General features: G+C 46.3%; 1 protein-coding gene across 1 annotated transcript in view; it reads left to right on the top strand.

The window, feature by feature from the left end:
• The window catches only part of LOC142820529 (uncharacterized), a 90204-nt gene that overhangs the window by 35817 nt on the left and 35091 nt on the right, over positions 1–19296 (top strand). The gene's annotated exons all lie outside the window — the stretch shown is intronic.

The raw sequence follows: 19296 nt of genomic DNA, 5'->3' as shown, positions 1-19296 counted from the left end.
CCAAGTGTAAGGGTGATGCACCCAGGTCGTCAGCAGGCAGGACTGAACCCAGGACCTTAGGGGCTAAATCCATGAGCTTGTACCACATCAATTAAAAGCCAAGGAGCCCTTCTCTAAGGCTCTAGAGCAGACTTCACTCTGCCTCTCTGTTTCAGAGCTTTCGGTTTACACAAGGTCAGATGGTGTTCTCTCATGACATGTCAGTCCGATCCCTGAGAGGCCTTGAGAGACTCTTCCTGCTGGTCTGAGCTCCTGTCTTCCAGCGGGACCTTAAATTGTTTTTTTCTAGGTTTACCAGCCCGCTCTTTCCTACCTGTCATGAAAACTGTTTTCCTTATGGCATTGTGTAACGGGGTTAGCACTCACATCAGGCGATCACCCCCGTTTGGCTGAGTGCAGGTTCCTGCGCTCTGTCCGTCTTAAAAGCCTTGTGGCTACTCAGTCCTCTGGCTGAGTTACACTCTGTGTGCAGTCACAAACCCCTTTCGGGGTACACCTCTAACGGGCTTATCTCGGTGCCCTCTGTATAGTATCTCAGTACAGTCTGGTCTCTCAATCTCTTTTCCCATTCATTATGGGCATGTCTAGACTACAGCGTTATTTTGAAATAAAGCTATTTCAAAATTGTTAATTCGAAATAGCTTATTTCAAAATAACACGTCTACACACAAAATGCATTTCGAAATAGTGTTTTGCTATTTCAAAATAGCACGTTCACACTGAGTGGACACTGAATCGCATTTAAGGCTGGCCGGAACCAGGTCCGGCAGGGCATCAGGTCAGGATTTACTTTGTGTAAATCCTGCCTGAGGCTATCTGAGGCCTGTGCTTAAAGGGACACTCCCCTGGACAGCCAGTTCTCAGGTTTCCCTGCTTGCTTGCCTACCTTAATGAGGGACAGCAAAGCATTTTGTCTCTGAGTGCTCTGGCTATCCTCACTCAGGATACCACAGCACTCTGCAGCATGGAGCCGGAGCTGCCCCTGGGCACTCTGGTGCTTCTCTTAGATGCGTTGCTGTGAGCCTGGCTGCACTTTCCGCAGGCTGCCATCCAGGAGGTCCATCAGGGGACTGTCAGTATCCAGGAGGCCCTGCGGGAGAGCTTCCACCCTGAGGAGTACTAACAGTCTCCCTGGTCTGCCCCACTGGGGGCTTGTGCCTCATTCCTCCCTCACGTCCTTCCACTTACCCCCTTCCCCCAGCCTCTCTTCCTGATGTAAAATAAAATACATGTTTTTTATTTAACAAAACTAGGGGGAGGGGGTTGAAATAAACTCTGGTGAGACTGGGGAAAGGAGGCAGGAGAGGGGAGAAGAGAGGGTGGAGAGGGGAGGGGGAAAACCTGGCAGGAGGGAGCTGGAAGGGGGAAGAAGGTGGGGGGGGTCTCGCCAGACCAACTTGATTGTCATGCAGATGTGCTCTTGGGTTCGCATGTGGCCTTTGGTGGCCAGGCTGGCAGCTATCCTGCCATAGACGGCCGCGTTCCTCCATCTAGTGCGGAGATCATGGACGTTGGGGGCATCCCCCCCAAACCTGAATAAGGTCTATGATCTCTGCCCTGGACCAGGAAGGTGCCTGCCTTCTCTGGGCCCTGGCAGGCTCCTGGGAGCTGGCAGGCTGTTCCTGGGGAGCAGTGGAGGGCTGGCTGCCAGTGGCTTGCTGGCTCATGTTTTGTGACCACTGAGTCAGGGCAGTGATTGCTGTCTCTGGGCTGGCAGGCTTGGAGCTGGCACAGGCACTGTGGCCAGAGTCTACCCCTTTAAGGGCTCCGGGGAGGAGCGGAGGGAGAGAAATGTTCTTGGTTGAGGCTGGAGTGGCCACCAGGGCACCCTGGGAAGGCTGGAGGCCCTCTGTTTCATAGAATCATAGAATAATAGGACTGGAAGGGACCTCAAGAGGTCATCGAGTCCAGCCCCCCGCCCTCAAGGCAGGACCAAGCTCCGTCTACACCATCCCTAAGTGCTCCGACTACACAGCACTTATTTTGAAATAGCTATTTCTAATTTGGCATTATTCCTCGTAGAATGAGGTTTACCAAATTCTAAATAAGTGCTCCACTATTTCGAATTTATTTCGAAATATCAGTTTGGCTGTGTAGTCGCTAGGAAAGTTATTTAGAAATAAGGGCTGTTATTTCTAAATAACTTTGCTGTGTAGACATACCCTATGAGAGTAGTGTCTCCAGGGCCTCTTCTCCTTAAGATAATGTTCTAAACAGCTTACCACTTTGAGCTGTCCGTGGTTCTGCTGGATAGCCACCCCTGACCTTCCTGGCCTGGGCTGCAAACTGAGCTGCCTCTAATCCTGCAGCTCCTTTTGTAGTTCCTCCTTGCCCCTGATTGGATGGTTCCTCCACAGCTACTCTAGCTTGCCAGGAGGACTTATCTATGGCCCTTCTCTGGCCTCAGGGCTTGGTCTGCCCCATCACACAATATCATCACAGCAAGCGTTGGAGATTAAAGCCCTGACATTGGAGCTGCCACATATGATGTTCCACAAGGACAAAGTCAACTGTGACCCAATCCAGACTTTCTGCTAAAGGTGGTGCATTCCATGTTAACTAGAACATCTTTCTTCTAGTGTTTTGTCCCAAGCAGCACACCACTAGTGAGGAAAGAAGGCTGCATGCCTTAGACATCAGAAGTGCCCTGGCATTTTACCTGGTGGTAAGGAGTGTAGGACTAGAATGGAAGTTGAGTCCCCAAGGACATAGAGCAGGATTAAGTGGAGTACACGGAAGCAGATGCACCTGCACCATGTCTAGCTGCATGTGGCACATGTAGAATTAAAGTCCAAAAAGGTACAATGCTCTGTTCCCAAGACAGAGAAGTTGTGCTGTTGATATCGCCTTGACAATTTCCTTGATTCAGTTTCCTTGATTTCAATTTCCTTAATTCAATAATCCCTCCTCACCTTTGCGCCACTAATTGTTTTTTGTATCACTGTGGAGGAAAAGTACATTTTACTATGGAAATAACAGAAAATCACATACCCTGATCTAGCTGGGACACACTGGAAAAGCATATCCCTTCCTGGTCTGAATCCCAGTTGTCAGTCCCTTCAGCATGCTCTGATTCCCACTCATGCTCAGCCCTCCAGTTGTGCTCACGTGTTTCATGACCTAAAGTCAAGTGCAATACTGCTGTGTTTCCCTTGGAATACAAACGTGCCAGGTGAGTTCTGCACGGAGAAGGGGTGATTCTCTGCCTAGATAAGAAACGCACACTCCACTCAACACACCTCAGCTTAGGGAGGGGACTGACAGGCACTGCTTGCCCACCAGAGGGCGCTGCCGGCTGCCTAACAGGAGCCAGGGCCAGCCCAGTCTGGTTATGCACAGTGTGTACATATGCAAGAGAGTGCTGAGCTGTTCACAGCAGCATCTCACGGTTGCCCAATTAGGCCTCAGCTGTGTGGAGCAGTGCATGATAGTAACCGCTAATTAAATATGATTAGCCCATGTGAATGGGGGTGGGGACAGACAGCCCATGCCAGTGAGTATTTAAAGTGACAGCACCTCCCACATGGCATAAATGTATCTGGCTTGGTCACGGAAGAATTGCAGTAAGATCAGGGCTGGTTGATACTGCCTGGCATTCTCTGAGAGATACACAGACATCCAGGAGACACAGGGAGGCACACACAGACACACACACCAAGGACAGTGTGAGCCACAGCAGGACAAGCTTCTGCAGCTTGTCTGGCAGGAGGACGCTCAGATGAGGAACAATATGGTGGCATGTGCACCAAGCCCAGTACTTGCTTAAATGACATCACTGCTGCTGCCCATTCAGCCTTTGTGCTCACTGCTGAGGCTGCCAGAGAAGGGGGCCAACTGGTGCCAGCTGTACTGGTGGCCTTTGTGATGTGGGCACCTGCCTTGAAAGGATCTGGGCCAAGACCAAATAATGTGAATGAAGATGTGAAACTGTGACTTTAACAATTGTTTGCAGAGGGACTGTAAACCCCTTTATTACCAGGTAGAAGGGAGTTGGGACTGGGATGGGTTTTAATCTCTGTGTTGTAGAATTAATCCATTCTAGTAAATCCACTGGAAAAGCTACCATATTCCCTAGCCATGGCCTTTGTGCTCTGCTTGACTCTGCATAAATAGTAATGTGAGTGCTGAGGTGGATTCAGGCAGCCTTGCGTAAAGGGGTAACTCTCTGACCTAGTGCACTGCCTGACGGAAAAGAATGATAAATATTGCTCCTGTGAACTAACTGTAGCTTGCTTCCAGAGTCAAGTGAATTTATTGTGAAGGCAAGTAAATTATCGCAATAAGCCTGGAAATAAACTCTGGAGAATGTACAAGAATTCATGACTTTGACCAGCCCAAGTGTTGCAGATGAGGTTTTCCAGAGCCTAGACTAGTCAGATTGTTACATGCCAAAGTGCACTCACACTATGCCATTAATTGACATCAGCTATTTGTGGAAAATGCCTGTCCTTTGAAGAGTGTCTTTGTGGCTGCTCCGCTGTAGATATCTCGGGGTGTCAGCGCTTATAATAAAAATTTTTTAGCAGCAGTACGCTGGGTGTCAGTGTGAACGTGGGGTGCCACTCAAGCACTATCAACCAACCCTCAGTTCCTTCTTAATCGCCTCAAGTTTGGTTGTAACCCAACAGCACACCATCTTCCTTAACAGATAAGATTGTTATTGGTATAATTTCTTGTTACAGTTTTATCCCTTACTTAATTTGGGTGCCTTTCCTTCCTTTCTATTCCTATTTTAAATTAAAAAAAAAATTCTTTGAGTGATATTCCCATGGCTGCTCCACTGTTAGTGTTGGGTTGTCCTGGCACCACAGATCGGAATTTTTCATAGCAGTTACCAGTTGGGCCATGTGTGTGCAATAGGTGCCTCTTGGCGTTTGCGCCTTTGCACTTCACATGCACGGCCTGACCTCCCTCAGTTCCTTCAGTACTGCCCTCAGTTGTAGATGGAGTTCAGCCTTTCTCCTCAGCGTTACCTCGTCAGAATAGAAATATCATTGTAGTTAGTTATAGTGTTTTTTCTATTTAGTTTTATTGTTCATTACATTTTCAATTTAAAAAAAAACAGGATAAGGGTCGAGGTCACAACCCTCCCCTCAGACTGTTCACTTTTTTTCCTTTTTTCTCCCCAGCTACTTCATGTACATATCATTTTAGATATTTTTTTTTTAAAGAGAAGAAGAAAGAAACAACAGAACTAGGAAAGACATGGACATAGAGCTTCAAGGCGCAAGCACTATTAGTATCCACCAGGCTCCCGTGGGTTTAAGAAGTGCACTTGTTGCGATCTGATGCTGTTCTCTGATGACCATTCATCGTGTATTCACTGCCTCAGAGAGTCACAAGTCCCTCAAAAGCACTCTCATTGTAGCCTCACCAATAGAGCACAGTAGGACAGGGAGCCACACCTTTGCTTGCTTCTCTTCAACAAGGCACTAGAGCCCTCAGAGCTCTGGGACTCATCAGCTTAGTCAGAGTCTTCTAAAGCCCAAAAACCATGAGCACACTCGCCAACCTTAAAGTCAGCTGCCAAAAAAAGGTTTCCCAGGCTTGGTCCTTCCCAGCTACAACATCAGCGCAAAGCAGCGCAGGGGACAAACCGTGAACCTCCAGCACTGGGCGCACCCATTCCACTTCCATTACAGAGTCCAAGCCCCGCCTTTCTAGATCCTCAGTACTGTTTCATGTGACACTAGTGCTGACTAAGACACGGGAACTGGACAAGGCTCTAGCCCCAACCACACTGCAGGTGCCACCTGAAACGTCGGCACCAACCAAGGTACAGTCAAAGTTTGCCAAGCCTTTGCCTAAGACACCGAGTCTGGAACCACCACTGGCACCCATGTCTCCACCATTGGCATCGCACCCTTCGACACCGATCAACAGTTCCTCAATGCACAACCACTCACATCCAGAAAACCTGACTGGAGTAGCTCAGTGTCAACTGCAGCTGCTGAATCAATGCACTTTTGTGGCACTGCTTCCAGGTAGCTATCACCATCACCCTCCTTTTCATGAGTTTCCATAGGATCATCAAGATTACTAGTGCTCTCCATGCGTAACAGATTTGAGGACTACCAGAGGAGTGTATTTTCTTCCCAGCACTCCTTCCCTATCCGATCTCATTCAGCCCTTTATAGAGATAGGCCACGCTACTCGCAACATCCTCCTTGGTATGCACATTGGCCGTATCCACCACCGCAACATCCAGGGCAATGGTTGCCATGGCACCTGTGGTCTTCTTTGAGACACTGTTCTATTGCTTTATTTACACCTGTTAAAAGACACTCTCCTCCCTGTCCATCCTCCCGTGCCCCTAGTCCTCCAATCACTGAGGATTTGGAGGCAGAGGAGGGCCAGATTATGGAAGTTTGTCTGGAAATGGGTGACAAGGGAGAGATCACATAAGGATTACCTGTTGTGTTCCCTCCCTCTGGGGCATCTGGTATTGGCCACTGTTGGCAGATAGGATACTGGACTAGATGGACCATTGGTCTGACCCAGTACGGCCATTGAACCTCATCCTCTGGACACATCACCAGCACTGGAAAAGGGAGACTGATTCGCAGTCCTTGACCTACAAGATGTCTTCTTTCACATGACCATTCATCCGTTGCACAGATGTTTTCTTAGGTTCACAATAGCCTCGGAACACTTCCAATACAGGATCTTACCATTCAGTCTATCCTCTGTGCCTAGGTTCTTCTCAAAAACCCTTGCAATTGTTGTGGCTTATCTCCACCAACAAGGAGTTATGATCTTCCTGTATTTAGATGATTGCCTGATAAGGGGTCCATCCCACGCAGAGACACTCAACATGGTACTAACCACCAAGAGACTTCTCCTTCCAATAGTGTCCCTGTGGGTGTTCCAGTCAGGTCTTGGTGGTTCCTCACACCAGTGATCAGAGTTTTTTTGCCTTGCAGAGCCTTCCCGCATCGCACATGGGCAGTCACCATCTCGCGCTGTTTTTGTCTGTTGGCTGTACGCGTGGTACAGGTCCCCTTCAGTTCCTTTTCTACCATCTTTGGCAAAAGATGGAGTCTCTCAGCAGTGCTGTCTTTCTGACTAGAAATAGAAAAATAAGAGTAATTAGCTTGTAGTATTGTTAGCACTTTAGTCAGTTTACAGCTAGTGTTAACCAGTTCTCATTAGTTAAAAAAAATCGCCACTTTTTTTCCCCTTTATTCCTGACCAAGTTCTGGACCCCTAAAGTTATCTTTTGAATATGCCAGGCTCTCCTGGTTTTAAAAAGTGTGACTCTGGCAGAGAGTTGATGCCCGTATCTGATGGGCATGCCTCCTGTATAAAATGTCTCAGCGAAGGACGTGGTGCAGAAATGTTCACACTGCCAGAACATGACTGCCAGAGCCAGGAAGGATCAGGAGTTGAGGCTCAAAAACCTCCTGTGGGAGAAATCCTTTCAGCCACCAGAAGCTAAGTCCAGCGAACCCTCAGAGCCGCTAACTGCCCATAAGAAGGCTAATTCATCTCCCGTAAGAGTAATCCATATGTACTGGGCCTCTCCTGCATGGTCTTTGCCATCCACATCCCGTGCTGCGTGTTCACCAGTGCCATCTACCTTCGGCACTGGGGAAAAGCAGAAAATAGCACCTACAGAGAGAACAGAGTTGGAGCTGAAAAGTAAGTGTAGCTCCTCTGCACTGAGAGGTGTTGCCTCTTTATCGGCACCAACGAAAGCTAACACGCCACCACCTCCAGCACCAATGGACACCCCAGCACTGTCCCAACACTCCGATTCCCACTAGTCGGAATCCTAACACACCCCAGCTCCAGAGCGCAAGAAGGCTTCCCACAAGACCACTGACACACGGCACCGAAAGCCGCAGCTGCCGGTACCACCTCCATCGATGCCGAGCATGCTTTCACTTCTGCATTCTCCTATAATTTGACAATTCAGTCTACTCTGACGATCCTCCAGAAATATTTCCTATTCACCTACACCCTCAGCACTGGGCACGGTACAGGATAGGAGAGCAGGTTCTCCTCACAACATTCCTCACCAATGGGTTCACTAACTTTATGGCACTCCACTTGGCACCGATTCACAACCACACGCACACAGAGTATTCATGGTTTAATCATCCTTGGCTGTATCCACCACAGAAGTTCCAATCCCAATGGCTTCCTTAGGAGCCCTGGAACCAATACTACACTCACTCCTCACACCATCATCATTCATATGGAATGGCAGTATCAACCCCATCACATACCGCAACAAGATCTTCGGCCACCATCACTTGATCTTCTCAGTTCCATCCTCCACGCTCACCTTCTGTTATTACTTAAGCTGAGCCGGCAGACAAAGATGATGTCCTGCCTCATTCAGACTGACAGGTCCTCTCTGGTTTCTCCAGTCCTCATCATCTCTGGATGAGGTTGTCTTCCCCTTGTCATCCTCTTTACCTGCAGATGATCAGAAGCAATTTCAGAATCGATTCAAATGGGTTGCTCAGTCCCAGGATATTGCACTGCAAAAAAGTACATAAACAAACAAGTTACTCAAGTTACAAAAGAGAAACAAACACAAGTTACTCAAAATCCTCCAGCCATCTCCATCTTCCATAAGCCTGTGGATGACTTACCACTGTCTGCACGTCCCATCACTAAATGCTTGTTAGTGGGTTTGTGAAAGACACGCCCAAAGTTATGTCTTCCAGTAGATAAGTAAAGATTGGAATTTAAATCTTGTGCTTGGCATACTGACAAAACCACCTTTCGAACCACTAGCTACTGCTTCTCCTTAACATCTGGTCATGAAAGTGGGCCTTATAACAGCAATAACCTCCACCAGGAGGGTAGGTGAAAACACAACCCTGATGGCAGACCCACCATATGCTGTTTTTACTAAGGACAAAATCATTCTCAGACGTCACCCAAAGCTCCTTCCAAAAGTTATATCTGATTTCCATATTAATGAGCCCATTTATTTACCCACGTGTTTTCCTAAACCTCACAATTCCCCCAGGAAAGCGATGTTACACACTCTGGATGCTAGACAAGCTCTTACATTCTATATTGATAGGACCGAAGAATTTAAAAAATCAGACTTTTCATTTCCATGTCTGGTCCCCACAAGCTAACAGCCATCTCCACACAGTGTGTATTCAAGTGGATTGCCAATTCCATATACACCTCCTACCATCTTCGGAGGAAGGATCCAGATCAGATGATCGCCGCATATTCCACTCATGCAATGGCCACAGCAATTGCTTTCCTGTACAGTGTACCCCTCATCGATATCTGTAGAGAAGCGACATGGTCTTCACATCACACCTTCACACAACATTAAGCTCTGTAGCAAGGACCCATACTTAACCACCTCCTTAGCTGATGTAATCCTTGCTCTTCTCAAAACTGACTCCAAAACCCACCACTGTAAGTGGCTGGTACTGCTGTTTAATCACCTGAGTGGAGCACCCACGGGGACACCACTAGAAGGAGAAGAAGTTACTCACCTTGTGCAGTAAAAATGGTTCTTTGAGATGTGTGTCCCTGAGGGTGCTCCACTACCCTCCCTTCCTCCTCGCTACTTGGAGTCCATTATAGGATTTCTGGTAGAAAAAAAGTGGTAGGAGACCCGCACTGCATGCACTGCCAACAAACAAAAGCAGTACAAGATGTGTGACATAGGCACTGCTAGGCAAAAATCTCTGATCGCTGGTGTTAGGATTCACTGAGACCTGAGTGGAGCACCCACAGGGACATGCATCTTGAAGAACTATCATTACTACACAAGGTGAGTAACTTCTTTTGGAGATATTGGGGCTTCTCGTAAACAAAAGTCCACACTCCATCCAACTCAGGTTTTAGAGTTCATAGGCACTCAGCTCAGCTTGATAACAGCTCAGGCATATTTGCCGGATCAGCATTTTCAGGCTATATAGGACCACATCAATCTAGTTTTATCTAGACTTACTGTGTCAGTATTCACCTGGCTACACCGCGTGGGTCACATGGTGGCAATGAGATATGTTGTTCAGCATGCTCGCCTACAGTTCAAATGCCTACAACATTAGCTCTCTTCAGTGAACATTACTTCCAAACACCATGTTTGCAAGCAGATTTTCCACCCACCCAATATTCTTGCTTCAATTCAGTGGTGGATCAATACCAACAGCCTCCTTACCAGAGTTACATTTCACCAGAGGCAGCCTTCTGCTCAGATTACAACCAATGCCTCCCTCTTTGGATGGAGCACACCATCAGCTCACCTGGGGCAGGTGGTCCTCCCACAAATACAAACTCCACATCAATTTACTGGAGCTCTAAGTGGTGCACAGTGCATGCATACTCTTCACCTCAAATACCCGCAACCACACAGTACGTATTCCCACCAACAACATGACCACTATGTTTTACATAAATCGTCAAGGTTGGAGCTTGTTCACAGTTGCTTTGTGCAGAGGCCATTTGGCTGTGGAATTGGTGCATCCGGCACAACATCACTCTAATAGCATCCTATCTGCCTGGAGTCTTCAACACAAGCCGATACTCTCAGTCAGCATTTATCAATAGCTCACGAATGGAAGCTCTACCTCCATGTAGTTCACTCCGTCTTTTGCTGCTAGAGATTTCCCCCAATAGACCTCTTTGTGTCCCATCTCAATACGAAGTGCCCCCAGTTTTGTTCCTCGGTGGGCATAGGACTGAGATAATTGAGCAACACACTACTTGTTACCTGGCGTGCCCCACTACACTACGCTTTCCTCCAATCCCCTCATTCCGAGGGTTCTCCACAAAATTCAAGTAGAAGGAGCTTGAGTCATCCTGATAACCTCTTATTGGTCCAGACAGACACAGTTCCCATACCTTTATCAGATGTCTCTTCTGCCTCCCTATCCTCTCCTGAACAAACAAGATCTTCTCTTCCAAAACTGGGGCATGTTCCTACACCCCTGGCCTCAAGCCCTACACTTCACTGTGTGTCTCCTGTCTGGTTCCGAGGACTCTGAAAGACTCTGCTCTAATCAAGTGAAAGAAAGATCAACTTACCTTTCTAAATAGACACACTTCTCTAGCTGATGTGCCCAAAGGTGTATGGATCCCAGTTCCATGCCAATGCACATCATCCTTGAATACATCTTCAATTTAAAGCAGGGCTTTATCCATATCTTCCGTCAGGGTCCACCTTGTGATTGCTGCCTTTCATCCCCAGATGGAGAGATTCTCAGTTTTTGCACATCCAACCACAAGAAGGTTCCTCAAGAGTCTTAACAATTTTAACCCTCCATATAGACAACCACCTCTGGTATGGGACTTAGCCATGGCTTTGGATGTTCTTATTCAGCCCCCCTTTGAACCTTTGGCATTCTGCTCCCTTCTTGTACTTTCCATAAAAGTAGCGTCCTTACTTGCAATGACATCAACTTGCACGGTCAGTAAAATTAGTGCCCTCACATTAGAACCACCCTACACAGTGTTCACTAAGGACAAAGTTCTGCTGCAACCACACCCCTCTTTTCTACCCAAGGTTTGCACACCATTCCATATTAACGAACCTATAGTGCTTCTGACTTTCTACCCTAAACCTCATGCATCGCATCAGGAGTCTATCCTACACACCCTCGATGTTCAATAAGCCCTCTCCTTTAACATCAACAGGACTAGGACCTTCGCAAATTGCAGCATCTGTTCATCTCCATCACAGAGCATTCAAAAGGCATGCCAATCTCTACCCAGCGTATCTCAAAATTGATATCTTCCTACACCATCCAGTGCTGCTCTTTGTAGAACAAGACCCTTCCAGCTTTGCCCAGAACGTATTCCACTCAAGTTATCTCAACATCTTCAGACTTTCTCTAGGGGCTACCCCATAAGGACATCTGTGATGTGGCTATGTGGTCATCAGAACACACTTTTATGACACATTATGCAACCATCCACGAACTGTCCAGTAGCCAAGGCAGTACTTTCATCTGCCGACAAACTGGCTCTGAAACCCATCGGCTGTCTTTCAGGGTTACTGTTTTATAGTCACCAACAGGGGAGCACCCATGGAGAAATCACTTGAAGAAGAAAAGAAAGTTAGTCACCTCGTGCAATAACAACTGTTCTTCGAGATGTATGTCCCCATGTGGGTAGTGGATGGGTGATCCACTACCCACTTTTCTCCCCTCTACTTTGGAGTATTCTTTTCATGTACTTGGGCGTAGATGAGGTACTGAGGGGGGTTAGGCCACATGTATGAAGTGCAAAGGAGTGAATGCCAAAAGGCACCTAGCACGTTTATGCCGCCCAACCGGCAACTACTATGAAAAAATCCAATTTCTGGTGCTGGAATGACCCGACACCAACAGTGGAGCACCCACGGGGACACACATCTCGAAGAACTGTCATTACTGCTCAAGTTGAGTAACTTCTCTTTTTTCCTCTTCTCTCCTTATTCCCTTCCCAGTTAGTAGGTTAGTAATGCCAAGCTCTCCTGGGTTCAAGAGATGCCTTATTTGCAGGATATCCATCCCAGTATTAGATGGACATGCCCAATGTATCCGGTGCTTGGGGCAAGAGCATTCTCCGCACAATTGCCACCATTGCAAGAAGCTTTCCTCCAGGTCCATAAAGGGCAGGGATCTGCAATTTAAGCTCCTGATGATGGAGAAGACTGTGAGGCCAGCATTGAAGCCAATATTGCAAGTTTCTCCACCTCAAACATCACCTACAACAGCTTTGGACAAGGGAATGTTGGCACCATAGGAGCCTCCAGTTAAGAAGACCTCAAAGAGGAAGCACTCCTCTCTTATCACTGAGACACCTGCAAAAAAGGTATCCCCTCAACAGAAGCCATCCTCAGCACCTAAGGCACAGTCTTCAGGGGATGCACAGGTTCCGGGCACATCCAACACAGACAAGTCCTGAGGAGCAGTGCCAACCAAACAAGCATGCCCTGTGGTCCCAGCACTGAAACCGAAAAAGACCACGTGCACCAACGGTACTTTGGGCAAACAGCACCAAAACCGGCACACCACTCCAGAGCTAAGGACTGCTTGTATCCGTTGGCACAGACCCCATCTAAGACAGTACTAGGGTTGCGTACTGACACCTTTGTGGTACCGATGGCAACCAAGACTTGCCACAGGAGCTAGACAAGCTTCTCGTAATGGAGGCAATAGAACCAGTAGCACTTCCACAAAGGGTAAAGAGGGCTTTTATCCCTAATACTTCCTGACACCAAAAAAAACCCCAGGAGGTTGGAGACCTATTTTGGACCTACACAAACTGTAGAAATACCTAAAGAAACAACACTTTACCATGGTGACGCTGGCGAAGATAATTCCATCTCTAGAGAAAGGAAACTAGATGTCATCCCTAGACCTACAAGACACCTACTTCCACATTGCAATTCAGCCATCACAAAGAAAATTCCTCAGATTCACCCTAAAAGATCACCACTACCAATATTGTGTCCTTCCCTTCGTACTCTCCTCAGCTCCAAGAGTATTTTCAAAGGTCCTTGTGGTAGCCATAGCTCACTTGAGAAAATCTGGGTAACAATTTTTCCATACCTGAATGAGTGCCTTATCGTGGCACCCACAATCCAGATAGCAGAAGAGTCCATGGCAAGAACTATTCACTTGTTCAATGCACTGGACTTACAGATAAATGCACAGAAGTCCCACTTGACTCCCGCTCAAGATTTGGAGTTCAAGGGTGCAATGCTGGACTGCATTTGAGCACAAGCCAGACTTCCACTGCAGTGTTTTCAATCCCTAGTCCTGCTCGTCCAAACAATCATCAAAAGCCTCACAATCTCAGCCAAACAATGTCTGCAGTTGCTCAGCCACATGTCATCATCATTGTCCCATTTGCCCAATTACACATGCATTGTCTTCAATCGTGTTTCCGTACCTGTTTTTGACCACATACCACCACCTGCACAAAATCCTGAGCCCTCCAAAAATGGTAAAGGAATATCTTCAGTAGTGGTTGCTGCCCGACAACCTTTGTATGGGAATGCCATTCCAACACCCTCCTCCTATCACAATAACCACAAACCCTTCTCTGAGGCACACATCTGAATGAACACAACACTCAGGGAACATGATATCCACCAGAGTCAGCACTTCACATCAATATTCTAGAGCTCTGGGCGGTTGGATGAGCCTGCAAATACTTCCTTCCAATGATTCGCAATAAATCAGTAAAAATATTGACAGACAACACGGTGTGCATGTTTATATAAATTGCCAAGGGGGAGCCAGGTCTTACCCTCTTTGTAAAGAAGCCACAGCCCTGTGGCACGGGCATCCAGCATCACGTGATGATTTCAGGTGCCTATCTCTCAGGAAAGCAAAACGTGATGGCAGACCATCTGAACGGAAACTTTCATCAGAAAGTCAATTGGGAGATCCACCATCAAGTCCTGCATTCCTTCTTCCAGTAGTGGGTTTTTCCAGACATAGGTTATGTAACCCCCAAGGAGATTACTTAGATTCCTGGGGCTCTGTCTGCTGGCAGCTCAGGGAGAGGCACGCTGAGTTTGCCTTGACTCACCTTCCCTATCAGGGAGAGAGTCTGCCCGGCAACCCATAGGGAGTGAGATGTCCCTCCCAGGGAGTTCAGAAGGGAGAGGGGAAGCCATTGTTTGAGGAGTCTGGAGCCAGCCAGGGCAAGGGGTGGTCTGGCTGTGTGGGAGCTAGTAAGATCCAGGCCTGCATGCAGGGTTTCCCCCTGAGATCTAGCCTCTAGGAACCTGAAGGCAGGATCCTTCAGCTGGGTTTTATTTCTCCACTGTTGATTTCCAGTTTGTGGAGTTTGCTGGGAGGCTTCCCCAGCCAGACTGAGTTGGCTCTCTGGCTCCCTGGGTGAGACCAGTCACTGCATGGTCAGCTCTGCTCTGTCTGCTGGTTCACCGCTGCTGCCTGCTGTGTGTGTGTCTGAATGCTGGGGTAAGAGATTACAGTTTGAATTTTAGTGCAATTGTGTGGCCTGCACCTTGAGCCTTGCACCCCTTTGTGGTGAGGGAAAATTCTGGGACCAAAGCAGCCTGATTCCTGCCTGAAGAGGATCCCTGCCAGAAGAGACCAGCCCCTCTGCAGTGACTGAGTCATCTCTGAACTTGAGGCTCATTCATGGAGTGTGTGAGTGAACCATCTTTTAGTTAGTAAGTCAGGGAATTTGGGGATTTTATAACCTGCCGCATATTAAACCTATGGAGGGATTTACCACCTTCTCCCTCTTGTGAGTCCTTTGGGCTGTACTGGACCCAGTCAGCCCCACTGCTAAACCGCTGCAGAGAAGAATTTTGTGGTCATAAGTCATCAGGGGCCCCAACAAAGTACACGTACCAATGGGACACTAATCTTACAGTTGCTGGTTACCGGTGAACCTAAAAATAGTGTTTTACCCTGTTATGTTATATTTGTCTCCTGTTTAATATAATTGTGTTTAATATAGTGTATGTGTTTGTATTATTTTCTGGGTGTCTCCAACTATCTGGCAAGTACGTGGGGATTACCCTGAGTTAGAATTTTCCTCCCAAGCTGCCCTAGTGACCCTGCCAAGAAGGAGTGTGGGGAGGGGCGGGGGAGGTTGGAGCACCGCCAAATAACTCCATAGGAAGAAATAAAGTTAAGTGGGTGGCAGGATCCAGAAGAACCCAGACCTATCCATCAAAATCTGTAAGCAGATTGGCATTAAAGAAGGTAACCAGGTGGAGAGGGGGCGCTACAGATACACAATTTTTTTTTTTTTTTTTTTTTTGAAGAGGCATTTCCAAAATTTGGCCATCTACATGGGGCCAAATTTTGGGAAAAAAAATCCCCTTTCAGAACATCCCTTATTCCTCTCACTGAGAGGAATACAGGGATGCCGAAAGAACGTGCCTGATTTTTCAGATGCGGCAGAGTTTTTCCACGATACCTCTGGTATCCCGGAAAAACTCTGCAGTTTAGACATAGCTATAGACTTGTTCACCATGTTTCTCAATGTGGAATGACCTAGAGCAGGTCTGACAAGATACCATCTTCTATTATGGGAACTAATAAATAATTTTTCTTTATTCACCCTCTCCACACCACTCATGATTTTATATACCTCTATCATATCCCTCCTTAGTCTCCTCTTTTCTAAACTGAAAAGTCCCAGTCGCTTTAACCTCTCTTCATAGGAGACCCGTTCCAAGTTCTGATTACAAGCCCAGAGGCGTAATCTACAATGAGCCATCTGCAATGGCGTATCCAAAGGGACGCCCATCTCGAAGAACACCACTTACTGCACAAAGTAACTTCTTTTTTCTGTAATCACTCTGTATTTTGCCAAGTGGACAGAGCACATCTGGGCTATCAGCCTTCTCTCGGAGAGAAGGGAAACAGAAAAGCTGGATGATGGTTCTCTGTGCTGCAGCAAATGCTGGAATGAGGGGTAACGGTAGTTCAAATTAGGATCTCTAATTCGAACTACCTACTCCGTGCCTCGTGTAGCCGCGGGCACGGAGTTCGGACTAAGGGGGATTTAAAAATGGTGGCTCCCGGGAACACGCAAATGAAGCCCGGGATATTTAAATCCCGGGCTTCATTTGCAACTCCGGTTTCCCTCATTTGTCTACCTAGCTCAAACTAATGAGCTAGTGTAGACATACCCATAGAGACAATGGAGAGTAGGGTGAGTCCATGACTGTGGTTAATGACTGGTCAGGGTGACTAACTATTATCAGCCAGTGGTCTGAATGAGTTATCTACTGCCATCTGTTAATCAACTGTAGGAAAAGGCTTCAGGAGCAGACCTTATTTATATAGACAACTTACTTTGCCACAGAGATCAGTAGACACACTTGCTGTGTCAAGGTGATCAAGTTTGGCTCTTTTGGGTTAAAATTCACTTAAGGCTTGGAGCTAGGAGAATGAAATGTTGTTATCCATATTGTATGATTAAAAGACTTGAACTTAATATAACCTGGCTTAGGGTCTACAATAACTTGAACACTAAGCGGAGGATAGTGAGTCACATCTAACTGAAAGTCACAAAAAATTTTCTTGAAAAAATTGGATAGTTTGCAATTGAAAATATTTGACCTACACTTAAGGCAACTGATTTAATTTTGTGTAAAATTTTGCATAATGAAGGATGGCTTTTTTTTTAAATGTTCAACTACATTTTGATCAGATTTGCTTCTGACATGATATTTGTGTGTGGTTGTGGTTTGTTGTGTGGGTGCATGGTTTTTGTTTTTTTCTCAACAAAAAAATCCTGGTTGGGGGGGGCCCAACAAAGTGGTTCGAATGGGGCCCCGCGCTTCCTAAAGCTGGCCCTGCATGTTGCCATGTAGTCTAGGAAGGACAGTCCTGTTGCAAGCAGAAAAGATAGATGAGGTGGGGGAACAGTTGAGAGCTGACCATGGCTATTTACATTTATATTGAGCCTTCCCTGCTAGTGAAGCCTGAGATGTTTAAAAAGCTGTATTTGCAGGGATGAGCTCACTCTCCACTGAAATGCAGCCACTTCTGAGGTGAAACAAATCAGTGGTTGACCTTGAAAATCCTCAACACCACTACACAAGAATTTAGGGCAGGCATTGAAGAATTCCATATCCAAGTTAAATTTCATAGAGAATTTAGGGAGGCAGAATAGAATTCTCAAAATCGTAATTGGGCCAGTACCCTGGAGTTCATCACCCCTTGACTTACAGAAATAAGCCTTTTGACCCTTCCCAATAACAAGTGACCAGGACCTCAGTTTTATAACACAGTGCCTTCAACCCCATGGTGGTGCATTGGGGCAGTGAGAACTACGTACTGCATCATTGCCACTTTCTGAACTACCCTAGAGGTCTTCCATCTAAGTATTGACCAGGTCTGGCTCTGTTTCAGTTTATGGCAGATGACAAAATCACTACCTGAAGTGATACAGCTGTGCTCTCAGCTTGTGGAGCATTGTGAGGGAGAGAATGTAGGCCATGGTTGTAATATACAGGGTGCAGTCAGAAACGGATACTGCTAGTGATGTAGTGGGAGTGTGAGGTGTTAAATCAGTTTCTCGCTCAGTGCTACCTTCATATGCCCTTATGATCAAGAGGGATTTAGGCATAGATTCTAAAGCCAGCAGGGACCATTGTGATCATTCATCATAAATATATTCCATCAACACTATTACCTTTGTCAGCCAAACTTTTAATCTCATTACAGAAAGATGTGGTTAATAAATCTGAACTCAGCTTTCACTGATGCAGAATTGGTGGCACTTTCCTATGTGTTACAGAGCTAGAGAATCTGGCTCAAATTACTTCTTGTTCTTTGTCTTGGCATTGAGCTGAATGCCTCTAATCCAGCTCCCTAAGAGGCAACATTCAGTGTCTAGGTTAATAGAATTTCTCCAGAATAATTCAAAGGACATGTTCTAAAAAAAATCCAATCTTGATATTAACATTCTTGGTGGAGAATTCATCACAACCCTGGTATGGTTGGGTCAGTCACCAAATCAAGGCTCATTTAACTGCACATCCACCAATGTGATCTATGCCTTTAAATGCCAACAATGCCCCGCTGCCATGTATATTGGCCAAACTAGACAGTCTCTACGGGAAAGAATTAATGGACATAAATCAGATATCCAAAAAGGCAATACACAAAAACCTGTTGGAGAACACTTTGCTCTACCTGGACACTCATTAATGGATCTCCAAGTCACCATTTTATTTCAGGCAAATTCCACAAGCCAAATATACAGAAAAGGATTGGAATTTAACTTCTTTTACAAGTTTAATACTTATACAAATGGTATGAACAAAGACATTGGCTGGCTTGCACACTGTTTCCCACATCCTATGACTTAACCTACCAACCAACCAATGGATATGCTAATGGTTCGTATCAGCTTCTTGTAACTATTTAGTCTTTAAGGTGCTACTACTATACTATTTGGGTTTTTTTACAGTTTTCCCTGTTACAGACTAATTCAGCTACCCCTCTGAAGTTTATCTACTCACTGTCTCTTTTTTTTCTTCCTCCCCTCCTTTTTTTCTCCTTTTTTTCTATTTTTTCCTCTAGCCCCCCCCCTCCCTTATTTATTCTTGGATCTGGACTTCTAATACTCCTGTCATCTGAAGAAGTGGGCTGTGCCCACAAAAGCTCATGATACCATCTACATGTTTTGTTAGTCTTTAATGTGCTACTAGTCTGTTGTTGTTTTTTAAGTTTTTACTATAAGGTATATTTTCCAATCCTTTATTCATGTGTGCAGCTTTTCTCTGATCCCCCTCTTATTTATCAACCTGTCTTGAATTGTGGGCAAAATAACTGGTCACGATACTGTATTCCAGTAGTGGTTAAATCAATGGCAAAT

The sequence above is a fragment of the Pelodiscus sinensis genome, chromosome 25, assembly GCF_052426305.1.
Source record: "Pelodiscus sinensis isolate ZL-2025 chromosome 25, ASM5242630v1, whole genome shotgun sequence".
NCBI classification, from domain to species: Eukaryota; Metazoa; Chordata; order Testudines; family Trionychidae; genus Pelodiscus; species Pelodiscus sinensis.
This window is presented reverse-complemented; position numbering and strand designations above follow the sequence as displayed.